Below are 15,918 nucleotides of genomic sequence, written 5' to 3' on the forward strand. Positions count from 1 at the left end.
AGCTGACCTAATCATTTCATCTCTTCATACTGCATCACTGACAAAAGTTTGGGGGAAATCCGTCGATGGGTTGAGGGAGTATCATGCCTACTAGAGAGTTACGGATGGAAGGATCCATGCACGCACGCACGCATGCACGGACAGACTAATCATTTAATGCCTCCTTTACCATAGCTGGGCGGAGGCATAACAAGCAAGAACTGGATCTGTATGGGAAAGAGTGAGTAAGAGAATGAATTTTATGAAGCAAGTGAAAGTGTGCTGTAAAACTGTCATCAATATTTAGTTACTAATATATATTTTTTTCCTTGCGCAGTTCATACTGTGAAGACAATAGTACCATATGGTAAACAATTCTCTGTGCTTCATCATCGCTTACTAAATAATATGAAGGCTGCACACGTTTGTACAGTAGACTGATGAATAATTTTAACAGCCTATTTAATTCATTATAATGTAGGTCCTCTTTTGTAGTTCTTATTCCATGAATTGTATCTTGCATTGCAGTAACAATATAGGCTTTACTAAACACCTCTTGTATACGCTGCCCATGACTGTTGGAATTTGTACGATGTAAATGGACTAAGTCTCTCAAAATTTTGCGTTTTCCTACAAGGAGGATGTAATACCTTCCTCAGGCAACCCCTGAAGTCCTGCAGGTGCACCTAGACTTGTGATTATTGGTGGCTAAATGAATAACAGATTATGGCTGCTGGCTGTAAAACTAGAATAATAAAGAAATTTAGAAATGTTGTAGAGACAATAGTCTTCCATTTAGACGAAAAATTCTGGTGATGTCACCACTACGATTTATGGTTGAAAGTGGTAGTATTGCCATGTAGGTGCTACCATCCATCCGATAACTACTAACCAACCACGCATGACGTAGAGGAAGTGGACATGTTCAACGACGATTTCTTGTTGGAATGGGCTATAGATACCAGCTATCTAACATTTTATAAAACCCCTTTTCTGGCTTATTGTACCTTATTTACCAAATTTAATAATCAAAAGCCATCGCTGTGATTGGCCGATATGATAGTAATCGAAGGTTTGCCGCAAGTCAGCAACTTAAATCCAACTTTGGGATGTCAGACTTGAGCCTCAATTCTGCATATGCTTTAGTCAAGCTGGCTGAGCCCGACTCGGGTGAGCCATGAGCCTGGGCTTGAGACCTTTCCAAGCCCTACTTCACAGTCCGACTCAAGCCTTGTACGAGTATTTGGGCCTTAGGGTTTCCTAATATCTCTGCATACCAACATTAACTGCAATCCGCCCCCTTCTCCAAAGGGAGTTTTGCAGACACTCAATCAGTATGGTATGGTGGGGGATGATGATGGGGAAAATGTGCCCCGTCCTACCCGGCCTGTTTGGTGGAATCCTTGGTAGCTCATACCATTGCATAAGGGTTCTGCGGAACATAGACAGGTTACCAGTGCAGTAATACACTCTTACTCATTCATCACAATTCGTTAGTTATCTACATATCTCCCTTGCCTTTACATCTTTAAGAAATGATCGCGCCTAACTTCACACATCACATCTCCCAGTAATCACCTTCTATCCTTTTTTTTTTTTTTTTCACGACCCTCTCTGGATAAGTTGTCAGTTATTGATGTCTTCTGGTGTTCATTCGCAATATTTGTGTTCCAAACACGCTACCCTCTGGTTGGCACAGAATCAAGTTTTGAAACCTCTGTATTCTGCTTACAAGTCTTAGGCAAGAATCTGAATTCCCAGTCCCATAACTCTCCGTCAATATCACAACTATTCCGTCACTAGACACATCACTTTTGAGAAATGATTGAGTCACCAGTTCCCTATGCTAAACTTAATAAGGCACAGTCACTGTAAGAAAGCTCTTGAAATCAGTAATGATAAATAACCTACTAATTTCAAGAGCAGACAAATGAAATTGAACGTGAATATATCAGCAGTGTAACATCTAAGGCACCCGTAGTAGTGATTTTGTGTATTGTAAATAAAAAACAGAAATCCTTTACGAGGTATTGCCTGTGTCACATTGTACGAGGTACTGCATAATGAACTTGGCTGAAAATCAAGTATTAGAATACTCCTCTTTTTTTTTTTTTTTTCTTAAATAACAGAACAGAGGAAGGAAAACAAAAAAATAATCCATACACGAGATTACTGGTGTCCTCCAGTCATAAAATAAAATCTGTAACAGATGGACTTGAACAGCTGTAGGTTGAAATTTAGAAGGAAACAACTCTGGGGATGCGAGTTCCAAAGAAATACAGTTCCAGGAATACAATACTTCTGATAGGCGGATGTTCTGCAATATGGCAGTTGACATTTCAGTCACGAGCGCTACCAGATGCCCGTGTAGCACAGGGCATGGCATGAAGTGGTGGCACAATGCATGCAACTTTGTCTGAGTATTTGTCATAAAAGTATCTATAAAATAATGCAAGGGAGGCAACATTCCTTCTTACCTGTAGGGGAGGTAGTTTATCTGTAATGGCAGGGTTATTAATAATTCTGACAGCTTTGTTCTTACTTTTGCCTAGCTGGTTTAGTGCAACCTCCTCACATATATTCCACAAGGGTGAGCAATATTCAAGCAGAGAGCGCACGTAACTCTTATAAACTATAGCCAACTGCTTGTCAGTGAAGAAGCTACAAACTCTGTACAATAATCCAAGTTTCTTTAAGGCAGTTTTAGCATGTGATCTGACATGAGAGGTCCAGCTGAGGTCATCGTTAAGTGAAATCTAGAGTTTCAATACTTTAAGAGACAGGAATATTAGTAACATTGAAGGTACTATAGGAACCTGGCAATATTTGTCTTTTTGGAAACTGTATATATTTGGTATTACTACCATTAAATAAGACATGGTAATTTTGTCCCCATTCAGTGATCCTAGATGAGTCTTGATTTATGGAGATGGCTGTACTGAGTTGTCAATTAGAGATATTAACCTTTGTGAATGGGTGTTTAAGTGTGAATCAACTGTGAAGTGTTGAGTCATCTGCATGTTAATGGATGGGATTATGGGTTTGATAAGAGATTATTAATATGATTTAGGAACAGGGTTGGAGCCAGAACTAATCCCTATGGCACATCGGCGTTAAGTGAGTGGAAATTGCAATATACATCATCTACTTTTACTCTTATCTTTCAGTTGCTGAGATGTGAGGAAATTAGAGGAACAAAAGACGTTAGTTCATAGCAAGGGAGTTTGGATATCAGAGAATGGTGCCACACTCTGTCTAAAGCTTTAGAAATATCAAGGGTAGTGCATGAGTTTCGTCATGTTGGTCAAATGACTGATGGATGATGTGAGTCAGGAGATTTAGTATATCAATGGTGGATCTTTCGTGGCGAAAACTATATTGTCTATAACTAATCAAGTTATTGGATTCAAGATGTTTATCTATGTGACTGTTCATTAGGATTTCAAATACTTTACCAAGAAAAGATGTGATAGCTATTGGTCTATAATCATTGACTAGAACAATTTTCAGAAAAGGTGGCTATTTAAGCTGAATGAGGCATTTTGGGGGAAAAGTAAGGAACATACCTTTTCTTATGGATTTTGGGGTGGTGAATACGACTAGGGGTGTTGCTATGCGATATTTTGCCATTTAAGTGGTCAAAATTGAGGTCAAAGGCTATTTGGTGCATTGCGGTTTCCTCATTTTTAGGATTTGACACCGCAAAAATTGACAAAAACCCCTTAATAATGCAGTTAGAGAACTCACCTGTGGCTCATATTGCAGCTTAGGATTTTCTGTATGAGATACCATGAGCACTTGTTGATTTTATTCCATAACATGGGTACTTGGGGTGAAAAAGTCACGTAACCCCCTGGAACCCTAAATTTGGTCCCTTTTTCATTTGACCCCAAATAAATTAATAACTTGATGAGATGCTGCCTTCTTCCTAGACTTATTTGAAAAATTAATGTTGTGGGTAGTTTTTGAAAAACAAAAACAAAAACGGACTGATGATATCCTATATAGGGACTGAGATACAGAGGGTCAAACTTGAGGCCTTTTCCAAACTTCCCAGAAATCGACCAGCAAATGCTTCTAGTAAAGTAAGTACTCCAATTGGTAGCATATCCCATATATCTATTTATTTATTTATTAATATTTATTTATTAATATCCATAATCTACATATTTATATTTATTCATTTTGGTCCCATGACATTTTTTTTGTTTTTCAACATGTATTGAACAAAACAAACGCATACAACTAGATAGCGCGCAGGCCAAGCAAATGAACCGTGTCGACTGGCACGGGGATTGTATTGTTAGGACTCCATATTATAATTACAAATCATAATAGATAAATAGATAAATAAATAGATAGAGAGACAGATAGAAGCAGGAAGTCAGATGATGAGAAGGTATTGTGTCTGCGAGAATCGAGCAATGCTAAACATGCTTACACACTCTTAACTCAAGGAATGCTTTATAGGCACATGATAGCGCCTCGTGACCATACACACATATACACACATACTCACACACAGGCTTCTAGAACTTTCCAACAACAGTGTAACACACGTGACACGACCCCTGCAACACCAGAATTTAGGAAGCAGAGCGCAGAAGGAGACAGGCCATAGAACTGGCAGGTAGTAGGGAGAACGAGCTTAGCAACATGGAAGAGAGAGAGAGAGAGAGAGAGAGAGAGAGAGAGAGAGAGAGAGAGAGACAGGGAGGTAGCTCGCGGGACTCTACTTAACTTCACTCGTGTGTGAGAGACTTTGTTAATATTTCCAAGACATATAAAAATAGTCCCATACTCATCTTTACCTCTCCTGTCATTGCATGACAAAAGGGAACCAAGATTATCTACTTACAAAGCAACTCACGTATAACAACCGCTCGTTCACAAGTCTAATATATACAAAACTTCACTACAAGAAGCTACAAAGTCGTTTGAGATATGGTGGCCAGCGAAAGTACGGACCTTGTCTTCGAATCAACAGTGAATTTCTACAAAACCAGGCGACACTCTACAAGATTAGCTTCAGGTCTACAATGAATTCCTACAATATACATGCCCACGAGTGTACAATTGATTCTGCATTATCAAGATTGAAAACAAAAAATACCTCTCACAACCAGCAACTCACAACCAGCTCCTGACAGTTCTCTCCAACCCCCCCTCCATCTCCACGATCATCACGCTGATTTAGAAGTGATCACACTACGTCTTGCCAGTAGTTTAACAAAATACTGATACAAACAATCTTGCAATTTCTATGACGAACCAACGAACTACAACCATCTACGATCAACTACAAGTAACAACTCTACGAGTCGTCTGTATAATCTTCTACACACTCCTACAAGTAGTGGCAGTCTTCAACCTACAGCGAGTAAATCACAAGAAAAAAGGACCGAGAATACATCAAGAAAGATAAAACAAAACAAACAAACGAAGAGTGAGATACGACTCACAACTCACAACCACCAGACCTCACCCTCCTCTCTCTGCTACATCCACCCATCCTCCACCGCTGACGCAGGAGTCGAGAGGTCAAGACGACGAAGCAAATACCAAGCCCATATTCACAACTCATCTTACTCACGCATCTTCACTCAAGTTACTCATCGCTACTCGTTTACTCACAACAGCTACCAGTGTGGGAAGTCGACATCACCATACGTGTGCTGAGACGACGACAAGCCGTGTGTCTGACACCCCACAACACGTCAATCAACCCGTGAAGAACAACGCTATCACCACGTGCAACACCACCCACACCATTTCCACCACGGTAAAAATTAGTGAGTTACATAGTTACTTCATTTATACAATACACAGTGATAGACAAAAACCTTCCGCACAAACATATAAAACCTGCTGTATAGTTACAACTTAAATACATATACCTATTCAATTATCTTCATAATTCAATCATTAAATACTTGCACCTACAATAAATATTCTACACTGTATATATTCATTCATTTATTATAGCATTTATTTACTACCAACGAGTGTTACCATTTATACCTACATAAAATACGTGTTGCATACATAGAGCTATACATTATTACATCTACAAAGTGATAAAGAAAATATACCATCACAGTTACTCGGTGAGCGATTAAAAGAACTGTATTAAACATTTATTAATTAAAGCTACCTAGTGGAAACAGATAAATTAAATTACAAGGAAAACCAGAAAAAAAGATGGCCGACACAAATGACGTTAGCAAGAATGAACATCTTCCACAAAGTCGTGAAGACAAAGATTTCCACACAGTGCTGACACATATATTGCCCACGATAGGTACAAGTGAACAACAAGTCAGTGTATATAGTTAATACTGTATATAGTGTATATATATTTTTTATATAAAATAACAAAATATGGGGCTACATAATATCATTTTCAGTAATATCTGTGCTATATAGACTAAACTTTAAAAAAGGGCCCCAAGGGAATTAACCAGCAATTATGCAAACATGAACAACACAGAAAAAGCGTAGACAAACGAAGAAAAACTAAGTATAGAAAATCAATACATAAAAAAAAGAAAAGGAAAGAAACAAGAAAGAAATAGAGTAAGATCACATAACAAACAAATGAAAATAAGTGTAAGTGTTACTACAAATGCCAAAATACCACATAAACTACAAACAAAAAAGCAAATTGTTGTCTCCACAAGCTAGTGGCATGGCACATCATATCATCGACCGCAGCATGACCGGATTCATTGTCAGGACTGCAATTATTACGATTATGTAACTACAAACGATATGTAACAATTATGTAACGACAAACGATTGCATTATGTTACACTTGCTACAATTATGTAACTACAAACGATATGTAACAATTATGTAACTACAAACGATATGTAACAATTATGTAACGACAAACGATTGCATTATGTTACACTTGCTACAATTATGTAACTACAAACAATATGTAACAATTATGTAACAGTTGCATTAACAAGATGTAACTTTTATGTAACTTTAACTACAATTATGTAACTACAAACAATATGTAACAATTATGTAACAGTTGCATTAACAAGATGTAACTTTTATGTAACTTTAACTACAATTATGTAACTACAAACACTATGTTACAATTATGTAACAGTTGCATTAACAAGATGTAACTTTTATGTAACTTTACACTGAATGTTGCAGCCCTTGGTGCATCCACAAAACACGATGTTTTTGCATGCTTTCGGAATGGGAGATAGTGTAGTCAAGACTGGCCTCAGTTTTCCATCAATATTCTCCCAGCCACTGGTAGTTGGCGATGGCAGTGTGGGTGTGGGGGTGGGAACATGCGTTTGTCGCTATACGAAGCACTGAATATTGACCCTTTGAATGTGAAACATTGCAGCATCACTAGTAGGAGGTAGCAACCCTGGCGATTTCAGCTTGGAGAACTGGTACACACGATCCTTATCACAAGTGTCATCTGGGACTTTGCAGGTGAACTGCTCTGCCTTACAAAGCCATTCATCTGAGCTGGTGCCAGAGTATTCCCCAGCTCCTGCAGCAGGTTCTGGTTCTCCAGGAACACAGTCCAAGCTGACCTCTTAGAATGACCCATGAAGTAGGACACAGTGTCACACCCAGTTATGGCATGGTAGACAAGAAGTTCCTCAAGTGTTTGTTGCTCAAATGCTAGTGATTTATGAACCTTGTGAATAGGGATGTGCTTGTTTGTTTTGTTTTTTTTGAAGTTCCAGCTTTCAACCAGAGGGTTTCGCACTTAATTCTGTGATTAATCACCAACAGAAGAACAACAACGTCGGTGTCAAGTGCAGACACAACGATATGCCTAGCAGGGGTACTGATGCAGTGCAGAATCACACTCGTATCTGCCTCCTCATGGTCAGACCACAACTTTTCGGTATCCATCTGAGGGTCACCTGTCTTAACCTCTAACCCCAATCCACCAGCAACAACCATGACCTTCTTTGGTGGAGCTAATAAAATTAGCTCATTGGACAAAAAGGCAGGCAGATCCTTCTTGTTGTCTGACATTGCCAGGAAATCAGTCCACTTGGATGGCAGTGGAACCTCCCGGTTTTCTATCAAACGTCGAATGGGACGTGAGGTTTTCTTTCGTCTTTCCCTAGTTCCCTCTCTAACTGACGTGGCAGTGTCTCTGTATTGGTCAAATGTAACATCAGTGCGGTCGACTCGTTTGCCGATTTTTAGAATGTGGTCAACAAACCTATCAGCATAATCTGCAAGTGTCTTTGCCCCGCTTGGTTTACCAAAGGACACAACAGTGGCCTGGCAGTCTATGACAAGACATGTGCTCTCACCATCCAGTACTTCAAGATTAGCTGGGTATTTCACATCCTTGGTAAGGGCATTCACATATACCGACTTCGTCCTGGACCTCAGTGAACCATCAGCTTCAGCAGTACTGATGGGAAGTCCCGTCAGTTCGTGGCTCAGTACATCGTCCAGATGAGGTGGTCTCCCTGCCTGGTATGTCGTTTTCAGTTGCTGGGAAATCTGCCTATCTGCTTTGATCACAGTTGTCTTCCTCTTTCCTCTATCCGTACAATTAAGCAAAAGTTATTACCTTTGTTTTATGCATTTTATATCTCAAGTTCACATCCTTGTCGATAAGTCGTTTCTTAACTAAGTCATTTAACAGAGCCTGTCCCAGATCCTCTGCCTTTAAGAACGATTCCTGAATTTCTGACGTACATTAATTTATATGTAAATTAATCTGTATGATACAATCTGAAGGAACTGACTAGTTACGTCTCTTGATGTTCAGTAAAACTAAATGACCTTTGACCTCAAATATGGCCCTTTATAATGATATAATTAATCATTTGCCCCGTTACTGGCTTCTTGGATCCCACGCCCTTTTAGAAAACCTCCCTGTTTTTTCCAAGCCCTCCAAGAACTGTTACCAGTGGAAAAAAGGCATTATCAGAAGCAATTTTCAGTCTATTTTATGGAAGTCTGGAAAAAGGCCCAAGTTTGACCCTCTGTATCTCAGTCCCTATATGGGATATCATGTCCGTTTTTTTTTTATTTTTCAAAAACTACCCATAACATTAATCTTTCAAATGAGTCTAAGACGAAAACAGCATCTCATCAGGTTATTTATTTACTGGGAGTCAAATGAAAAAAGTGACCAAATATAAGGTTCCTGGGGGTCACCGACTTTTTCACCCCAAGTACCCATGTTATGGAATAAAATCAACAAGTGGTCAGGGCATCTCATAGAGAAGATCCTAAGCTACAATATGAGCCAAGGGTGAGTTCTCTACCTGCATTATTGTGGGAGTTATAATAATTTTTGCAGTGACAAATCCTAAAAATGAGAAAAACCACACTGCAACAAGTAACCTTTGACCTCAAGTTTGACCATTTAAATGGCAAAATATCGCATAGCAACACCCCTAGTCGTCTTCACCACCACAAAATCAGTAAGAAAAAGTATGTTGTTTGTTTTTCCCCCAAAATGCCTCATTCAAGCACAATTTTAGGAAATTGTACTAGACTATCAGAGGGGTCAGAGGAACTTCCTTTCTTCGGAATTGGGTGGATATTGGCTTCTTTCCAAGAATTAGGGAATGAAGAAGTACGTATGCATAGTCCCAATAATTTGGTTAGAACAGACACAAGTTTTGGGGTGCACAGTTTCAAAACAATTGGAGGAATTCCATCTGGGCCAGGAGCTTTATTGGTTGGTATATTGTTTAGCATGCAGTTTACGTATCTAGTCTGTATTTTGAGTGAAGCAGTTTCGGGAGAGTCACGTTCCAATACTGGGACCGGCAAGGATATCGCTTTACCATGCGGGTCATTTGTATTATTACCGTCTGAAGATTTTAATGGGGGAATGGGTGATGACTTAGTAGAGTTATTATTGAAAGAACAGAGAGCTGACCAGAATATTCTGTTGTCATTAGGACTGTCTAGTAGTTTGGATGCTTGGTTGTGAACAAAATTTGACAGCGAGATTTATTACTATTTTGCATGGTTTCTATCAATTTTAAATTAACTGAGTGATTCAGATTTTTTATTTTATTTTGAGTAAACGTTATATGCTAATGACTTTGGGCCGTTGCTCCACTCCACTTCATTAAACCTCAAACCTCTGGAGGTTTCCCCGACACTAATAAAACAGGCTGGCCATAGCAAGAGTATATAAAAGTAATCCCCTAAGGTTTGTGGGTTATGGCGAGATAGCTTCTCACCCCTCAGAACTTGGAAGGTTTCCCAATGGCTAGCAAAGCTGTAGAAATTTGGACTTCGTTGTAATGACGGCAGTAGAGTTTTGTTTGCCATGTTGGGACTTAACAGATTGGAGGCTAATTTCGGATGCATATTTGCAGCATAAAATAAGGAATATATGTATAATAGTCACTGTAGTTTAAAATGCTATCTGGGGTTTAAAGATATTGAGAAATAATTTAGGTTAGTTTATATAACTATTTCTACAATTATAAGAGCAACTATAATTGAATTAAATTCATACAACATAATAATGAAGGGTACCTGAAAAGTTATTTCTTGTATCATAAGGCCCCAGGACTAGTTTCGGACCATCTCCCTTTCCTGAACTTTTTCAAGATTTCAGTAACACAGAGGCCAGCATACTCTCCTACACAATTTCTTCTAACTGGCAACACCAAGTTACATGCACATTACACGTCACACTCCCTATTCTAAATTCGGCAAAAATGACGTCTCAGCATCCAGTCCTGGAGTTCCCTGGGGAAGGGAGGGTGTCATAAATGCCCCTACTATTCTCCTCTCTCCCAGCAGTGACCAGGTGAGATGTACAGAACGACTGTCGGACTCACTCTTTTTTCCTGCAACATACGTTGCCTTTTCTCTCATTTTCTCTATGTTGAACAATACCTTTCGTCATCTATAGCTCACATTCTCTTTCTTATTGGGAATCGGCTGTCTGAGGTAACTGATGCCAAATCCTTCTTTGTATCCTTCAACTGTTCCAATACTCACTTCAATGCCAAGAGGGGCTTTTGTGTGTATGTAAGCAATCAATCAATCAATCATTTCCTGTGGCACCCTCGGGGATGCATAGGGCCTCGATGAACTCACACCACCACATCCTATCTTGTGCTAACTCCTCAAGATCTCCCCAACACTCATCTCCAGCTTCCCGTCTCATTGTCCTCATCCACGTCTCTTTTGGCCTTCCTCTACCTCTCCTACCAAGTGCCACCCACCCTGGTGTACCTCGTACTATTCCCTGTCTCCTATACACATGTCCTAGCCACTTCCATCGTGAGAATCTAACATATTCATCGATCGGCTGCACTCCCGTTATTTCTCTAATTCTACTATTTGGTATCCTTTCCCACCACTTAACTCCTAATATTCTTCTAAGTGCTTTATTTTCAAACACCAAAAATTTATTTTCCATAGTCACTGTGCTGTACCAAGACTCGTGTCCATAAATTAAGATACTCCTAACCATTACCTTATAAAGTTTGATTTTTGTATGCACAGAAAAATTGTTATTATTCCAAATATTTTTAAGCATTCCCATTGCCTGATTAGCCTTCTTTAACCTTTCCTCGAATTCAAAGTTCAAAGAACCATCCTTGGCTAAATAAGTACCTAAATATTTAAACCTATCAACTTGCTTTACAACCATACCTCCAATTACACATTCCTCCGCATTTTCCATATTCATATTGATTATTTCAGTTTTTCCACAATTAATAACCAAACCCACCTTGCGACCTTCACTCACCAAACAGTCCAACACTCTCTGCATCTCTTCTGGCCCATCACAAAGCAACAACATAATTATCTTCTCTCGTGTTTCTTAACATTAATGTTCAGAATTCTCTACTTTCTGGCTTCAGCTATCCTGTCTTTCCCTGACTAAATATATTCGTGCTATGTAGTTATCCTTTAATTCTACTGACTGCGAAAAAATCATTGACTACCTTACTTGTAATATGTAACACATCCTATCAATTTCTCCTTTCCCTGAAATCTCAATTCTGTTTGATTTCAATGTTCACCACCACATTTGGCTCTCCTCTTTGTTCAGTGAAGCACCTGGTGAATAAGTCTACATCTTTCCTATCCTTAATGATCTAGTTTCTGGAGCATCTTGTACAGCTCCTTACTCTATCTCTGACTACCTTGAAGAGTGTTGCAGCATACCTGACCTCTTTCGTGAAAATTAATCCTTCTGCTTGCTCTGTTCATCTATTCACTTCACTGCCCTTTTCCAGTCACAACCTTATTTTCTTAACTTGTCCTATTGCTCCAGTGAAGCCTGTGGACTCTCTCAAGAAGTGGCGGCTGCAGCACTTTGGAGCTGCTAACTGAAGGCCCACAGGCAGCACTCATTTTATTTTCCCTGTAATGATTATTGCCCCCATGGCTGAGAGCTATCTGACTGTCCCTCACACATTACGGAGGTTATTCTCTCATGAAGCATAAATTCCTTTCTCTTATCTCGTGACTAATGCAAAACAGATAGCCTAATCACGCTTCTTCTAATGCTTTCTACAACAAGAACGCCTACACAGGGTACTGGAGCCAAGTCACCCCTGAATCCTGTCTCTATTATGTCTCTGCCTGGAACCACGCTATGTTTGTTCTCCCCAAATGATAAGAATAATTTCATTTTTCGTAAATGCTCTAAACTCACCGACTCAAATTCTTCCCCCTCCATTTGGCACCTTGCCAAAAGCCATTCTAACTTTATTTCATCCTCCTCCCCTCCTCTTTTCTGCTCTGATGGCTCTGTAGCTGTTTTCTCTACAGAAAATGCACAACACTTTGCTACAACACTTTGCTCAGACTTTCTCTTCCGATTCTACTTTAGATGATTCTGATGTTGTTCCTCCATCACTTACACCCTATGACTTCCTTATGGCTGACATTAAAATATCTGCAGTTGATTTACTTACTGACCTATCTGGTCTCAGAACTAACAGGGCAACAGTGATGGGGTCCCTCCTGCTGTCCTCAAGACTTGTGCTTCAGTGCTTACACCGTACCTAGGTAAAATCTTTCAGCCTTGTCTGTACCTTTCCTTCTTGATGGAAGATTTTTTTTTTTATGTGTCTGCCTCTGGGTATAGGCTTCACAGCCATTCCCAAGGCCCAGTAGTTCTCCTACGTACCATACACGTCCACATGTCACCAGTTCGGTGCTAACACCCTCCATCCATATGTAATACAAGTTAGAGATGTCTCATACAGGAAAAGTGTACTGGTATTAGTGGACGTATTTAACATGTCAGCGGGTCTTCTGGTAGATTAGCAAAGGCTGCTTTAATGAATTTCAAATCCTTTAAGCTGTTCCTCGCCTCATCCGGGATTCGAACCTGGATTCATTAGGACTGAAGGGCAACTCTCTGCTGATTTTGCTCTCATTCAGCCTGTCCCAAAGGAGGGTGACCATTTCCAGAAATCTATCATCCAACTGCTTCAACATCCTGCATTCCTGAAGTTATTGAATATATTTAAAAAAATAATAAGCATCTTTCCTATCAGAATCTTTCCATTCACCAGCATGGGTTCCGGCAGGGATGCTTCACTGGCGGTCTTTTCATCTTCGTTTCAGACTCCTTGTCATCGTCCTTTGGGAATTTTGGCAAAAATTTAGCCATTGAACTTGACATCTCAAAGGCCTTCAATCGAGTATGGCATAAATCTTTAATTTTCAATCTTCACTTTTACATGTTCTATTCTTCCATCTATTGCATTCGTCTCTAGCTCCCTTTCTGGTTGTTCTACTGCTGCTGCTGTACACAGCCACCGTTCTTCTACAGCTATCAATAGTGGTTTTCCTCAAGGTTTTGTCCTGTCACCAACTATCTTCTATTCATCAGTGACCTTTCAAGCTGTACATCTAATTATATCCACTCATACGCTGTTGACTCAACCCTTCACCCTTTCATTGGCTTCTCGCAGCGTCCATCTCAGTTACTTGAACAAAATTTAGGATGAGGTTATGGCACACTTAATGTCTGACTTGGCTCATATCTTTGTTTGGGGTAAAAGTAACCTTATTGTCTTCAGTGCATCAAGAGCTCCGTTCTTATATGTTTAGACCCGTCAAAACCTCACAAAGGAATACCCAAATTTTTAACAATATCCAAGTCTATACTGGATCATCTTTGATTATACGTGGGGCTTCTTTCACTCGGGATTTATCTTGAAGAGATCATACGAATATCATTTTTTTGTGAAATCTGCTTCCAAGAGATGAGGTGTGCTAAGCCGATTCCAAGCCTTCTTTACCCCTACACAGTAGTTGTCATTATACACGGGTTTTATACGCCCCTGTGTTGCGTACAATTTTCATGAGTGGGGATGCTTCCCAAATACAGCTCTTCTCAACATGCTGGAGTCAAAGATGTTTAGTCTCATTAACTCTCCTCGTCCTTCTGGCTTCCTTCGTCCTTGTTGTCTTCGAGGTATTATTGCATTTTTATATCTTTTTCTGTCGCTACTTCAATGTCACTTCTCTTCTGAACTGTCTTGTTGTATCCCTCCGTCACTATGGTGGGTGTGTATCACCCGTTTGTCAACAATCTCTCATCCCTTTTCTGTTCAACTCTCTATTGCAAGAGTTAACAGTTACTCCCAGTCTTTCATGTATGAAACAGGTAATCTCTGGAACTGTCTTCCTCTGTCTGTATTTCTTACTGCCCATGACCTCTGGTCTTTTAAATGTAGTGTGTTTAGGCATCTCAAAATGAATGGATAGCATATTTGGCTCCCTGTTATTTTGTTTTGTATTTTCTTGCTGGGAATAATCTTGCAGGTTTCTAGCATTTGGTTCCTTCATCCTTCCATAAAAAAAGATAAAGCAGATTACCGAATATATCTGTATTTATGTACAGTAAAGGTCTGGGCCAGCTGTACGTGCTGGCAATATACCACTGTATTTAGAAGGGCCACAGGAAAAGGGGGTGGGGGGAAGTTGTGTCAGTATAACTGTGTGTGTCAGTTTTCCAAGGACCTTTTCATTCATGAAAGGCTTCATCCACGTGTCAAGGAGGTCAACATAGAATCATCTGTCTGCACTTTCTAGTGACATTGATGTGATTGTAAAATGGAGCCATTCACTGAAGTTAGCCACTGGAAGACTGATGAAAGGGTGTTGGTCACTGGTTAACAAGTTTACATGTTTAAAAAGCAAAGTGACTCCAGTCTGGGAATGGAGAGCACAGTAAAATTACCAAACAATAATTTGCAGAATGCGGAACTATTCGGAATATTATATTTAATTATGTTTCTCAAAGTGATGAGCAAGGTACTGATAGACCTGGACTGGTTCTTCAGCGACTGATGAACAAACTTATTGGCCAAAACAGAAGTGCAGATCTTGTTCGAAGGTGCTCACTGCTCAGTGAGAGACCTGGTAGGGCCAGCTCGATGATGCTTGACAAAGAACAAAATGCTCATCTCAGAGATCATTTGTTTCCCGTGCCGCTCAGAATCATAGCTGGTTTTGAATGAGTATGTTCTGTAACACTCAGGACTAAAGTCTTTATCTCCGCTCAGAATGGTAGGATGTTCAAAGGCAGACTGCTCGTGCTTCTCCAAACGGATTCTCACGGCACGATTGCACCTTCTTCAATTGTTATGTTATATGGCTGCACGAATGTCGCTGCTGGTGTCATCTCTGTCCAAGTAATGGAGAGCCAGTGGAAATATCATCCTCGGAACCAGGGGAGTCGATACACGGGCATTTGTGCACGTGAAACAACATGAGGCCATGCTTACTATCCATGGGTTGTCTGTGCACTCTTACAGGATCCAGAATTAATGACCGTCCTCAGTCGTGGCAAGACGGGACTGTTACAGTTAGTCCCTCACATTCATAGTTACGTACTATGGTATAATGATGACATCATTTATAAAATATTTTCCTGACAGAGACAGTGAACAAATGTAGCACACTTGAACAAAATAC

General features: G+C 39.8%; 1 protein-coding gene across 1 annotated transcript in view; it reads right to left on the reverse strand.

Annotated features, from left to right (window-relative positions):
• LOC145409023 (putative neural-cadherin 2) overlaps positions 1–15,918 on the reverse strand; it is a 532,112-nt gene that overhangs the window by 88,678 nt on the left and 427,516 nt on the right. The gene's annotated exons all lie outside the window — the stretch shown is intronic.

This window comes from Coenobita brevimanus, chromosome 79 (assembly GCF_032717465.1).
Source record: "Coenobita brevimanus isolate Jiangsu-jjx chromosome 79, ASM3271746v2, whole genome shotgun sequence".
Taxonomy (NCBI): domain Eukaryota; kingdom Metazoa; phylum Arthropoda; class Malacostraca; order Decapoda; family Coenobitidae; genus Coenobita; species Coenobita brevimanus.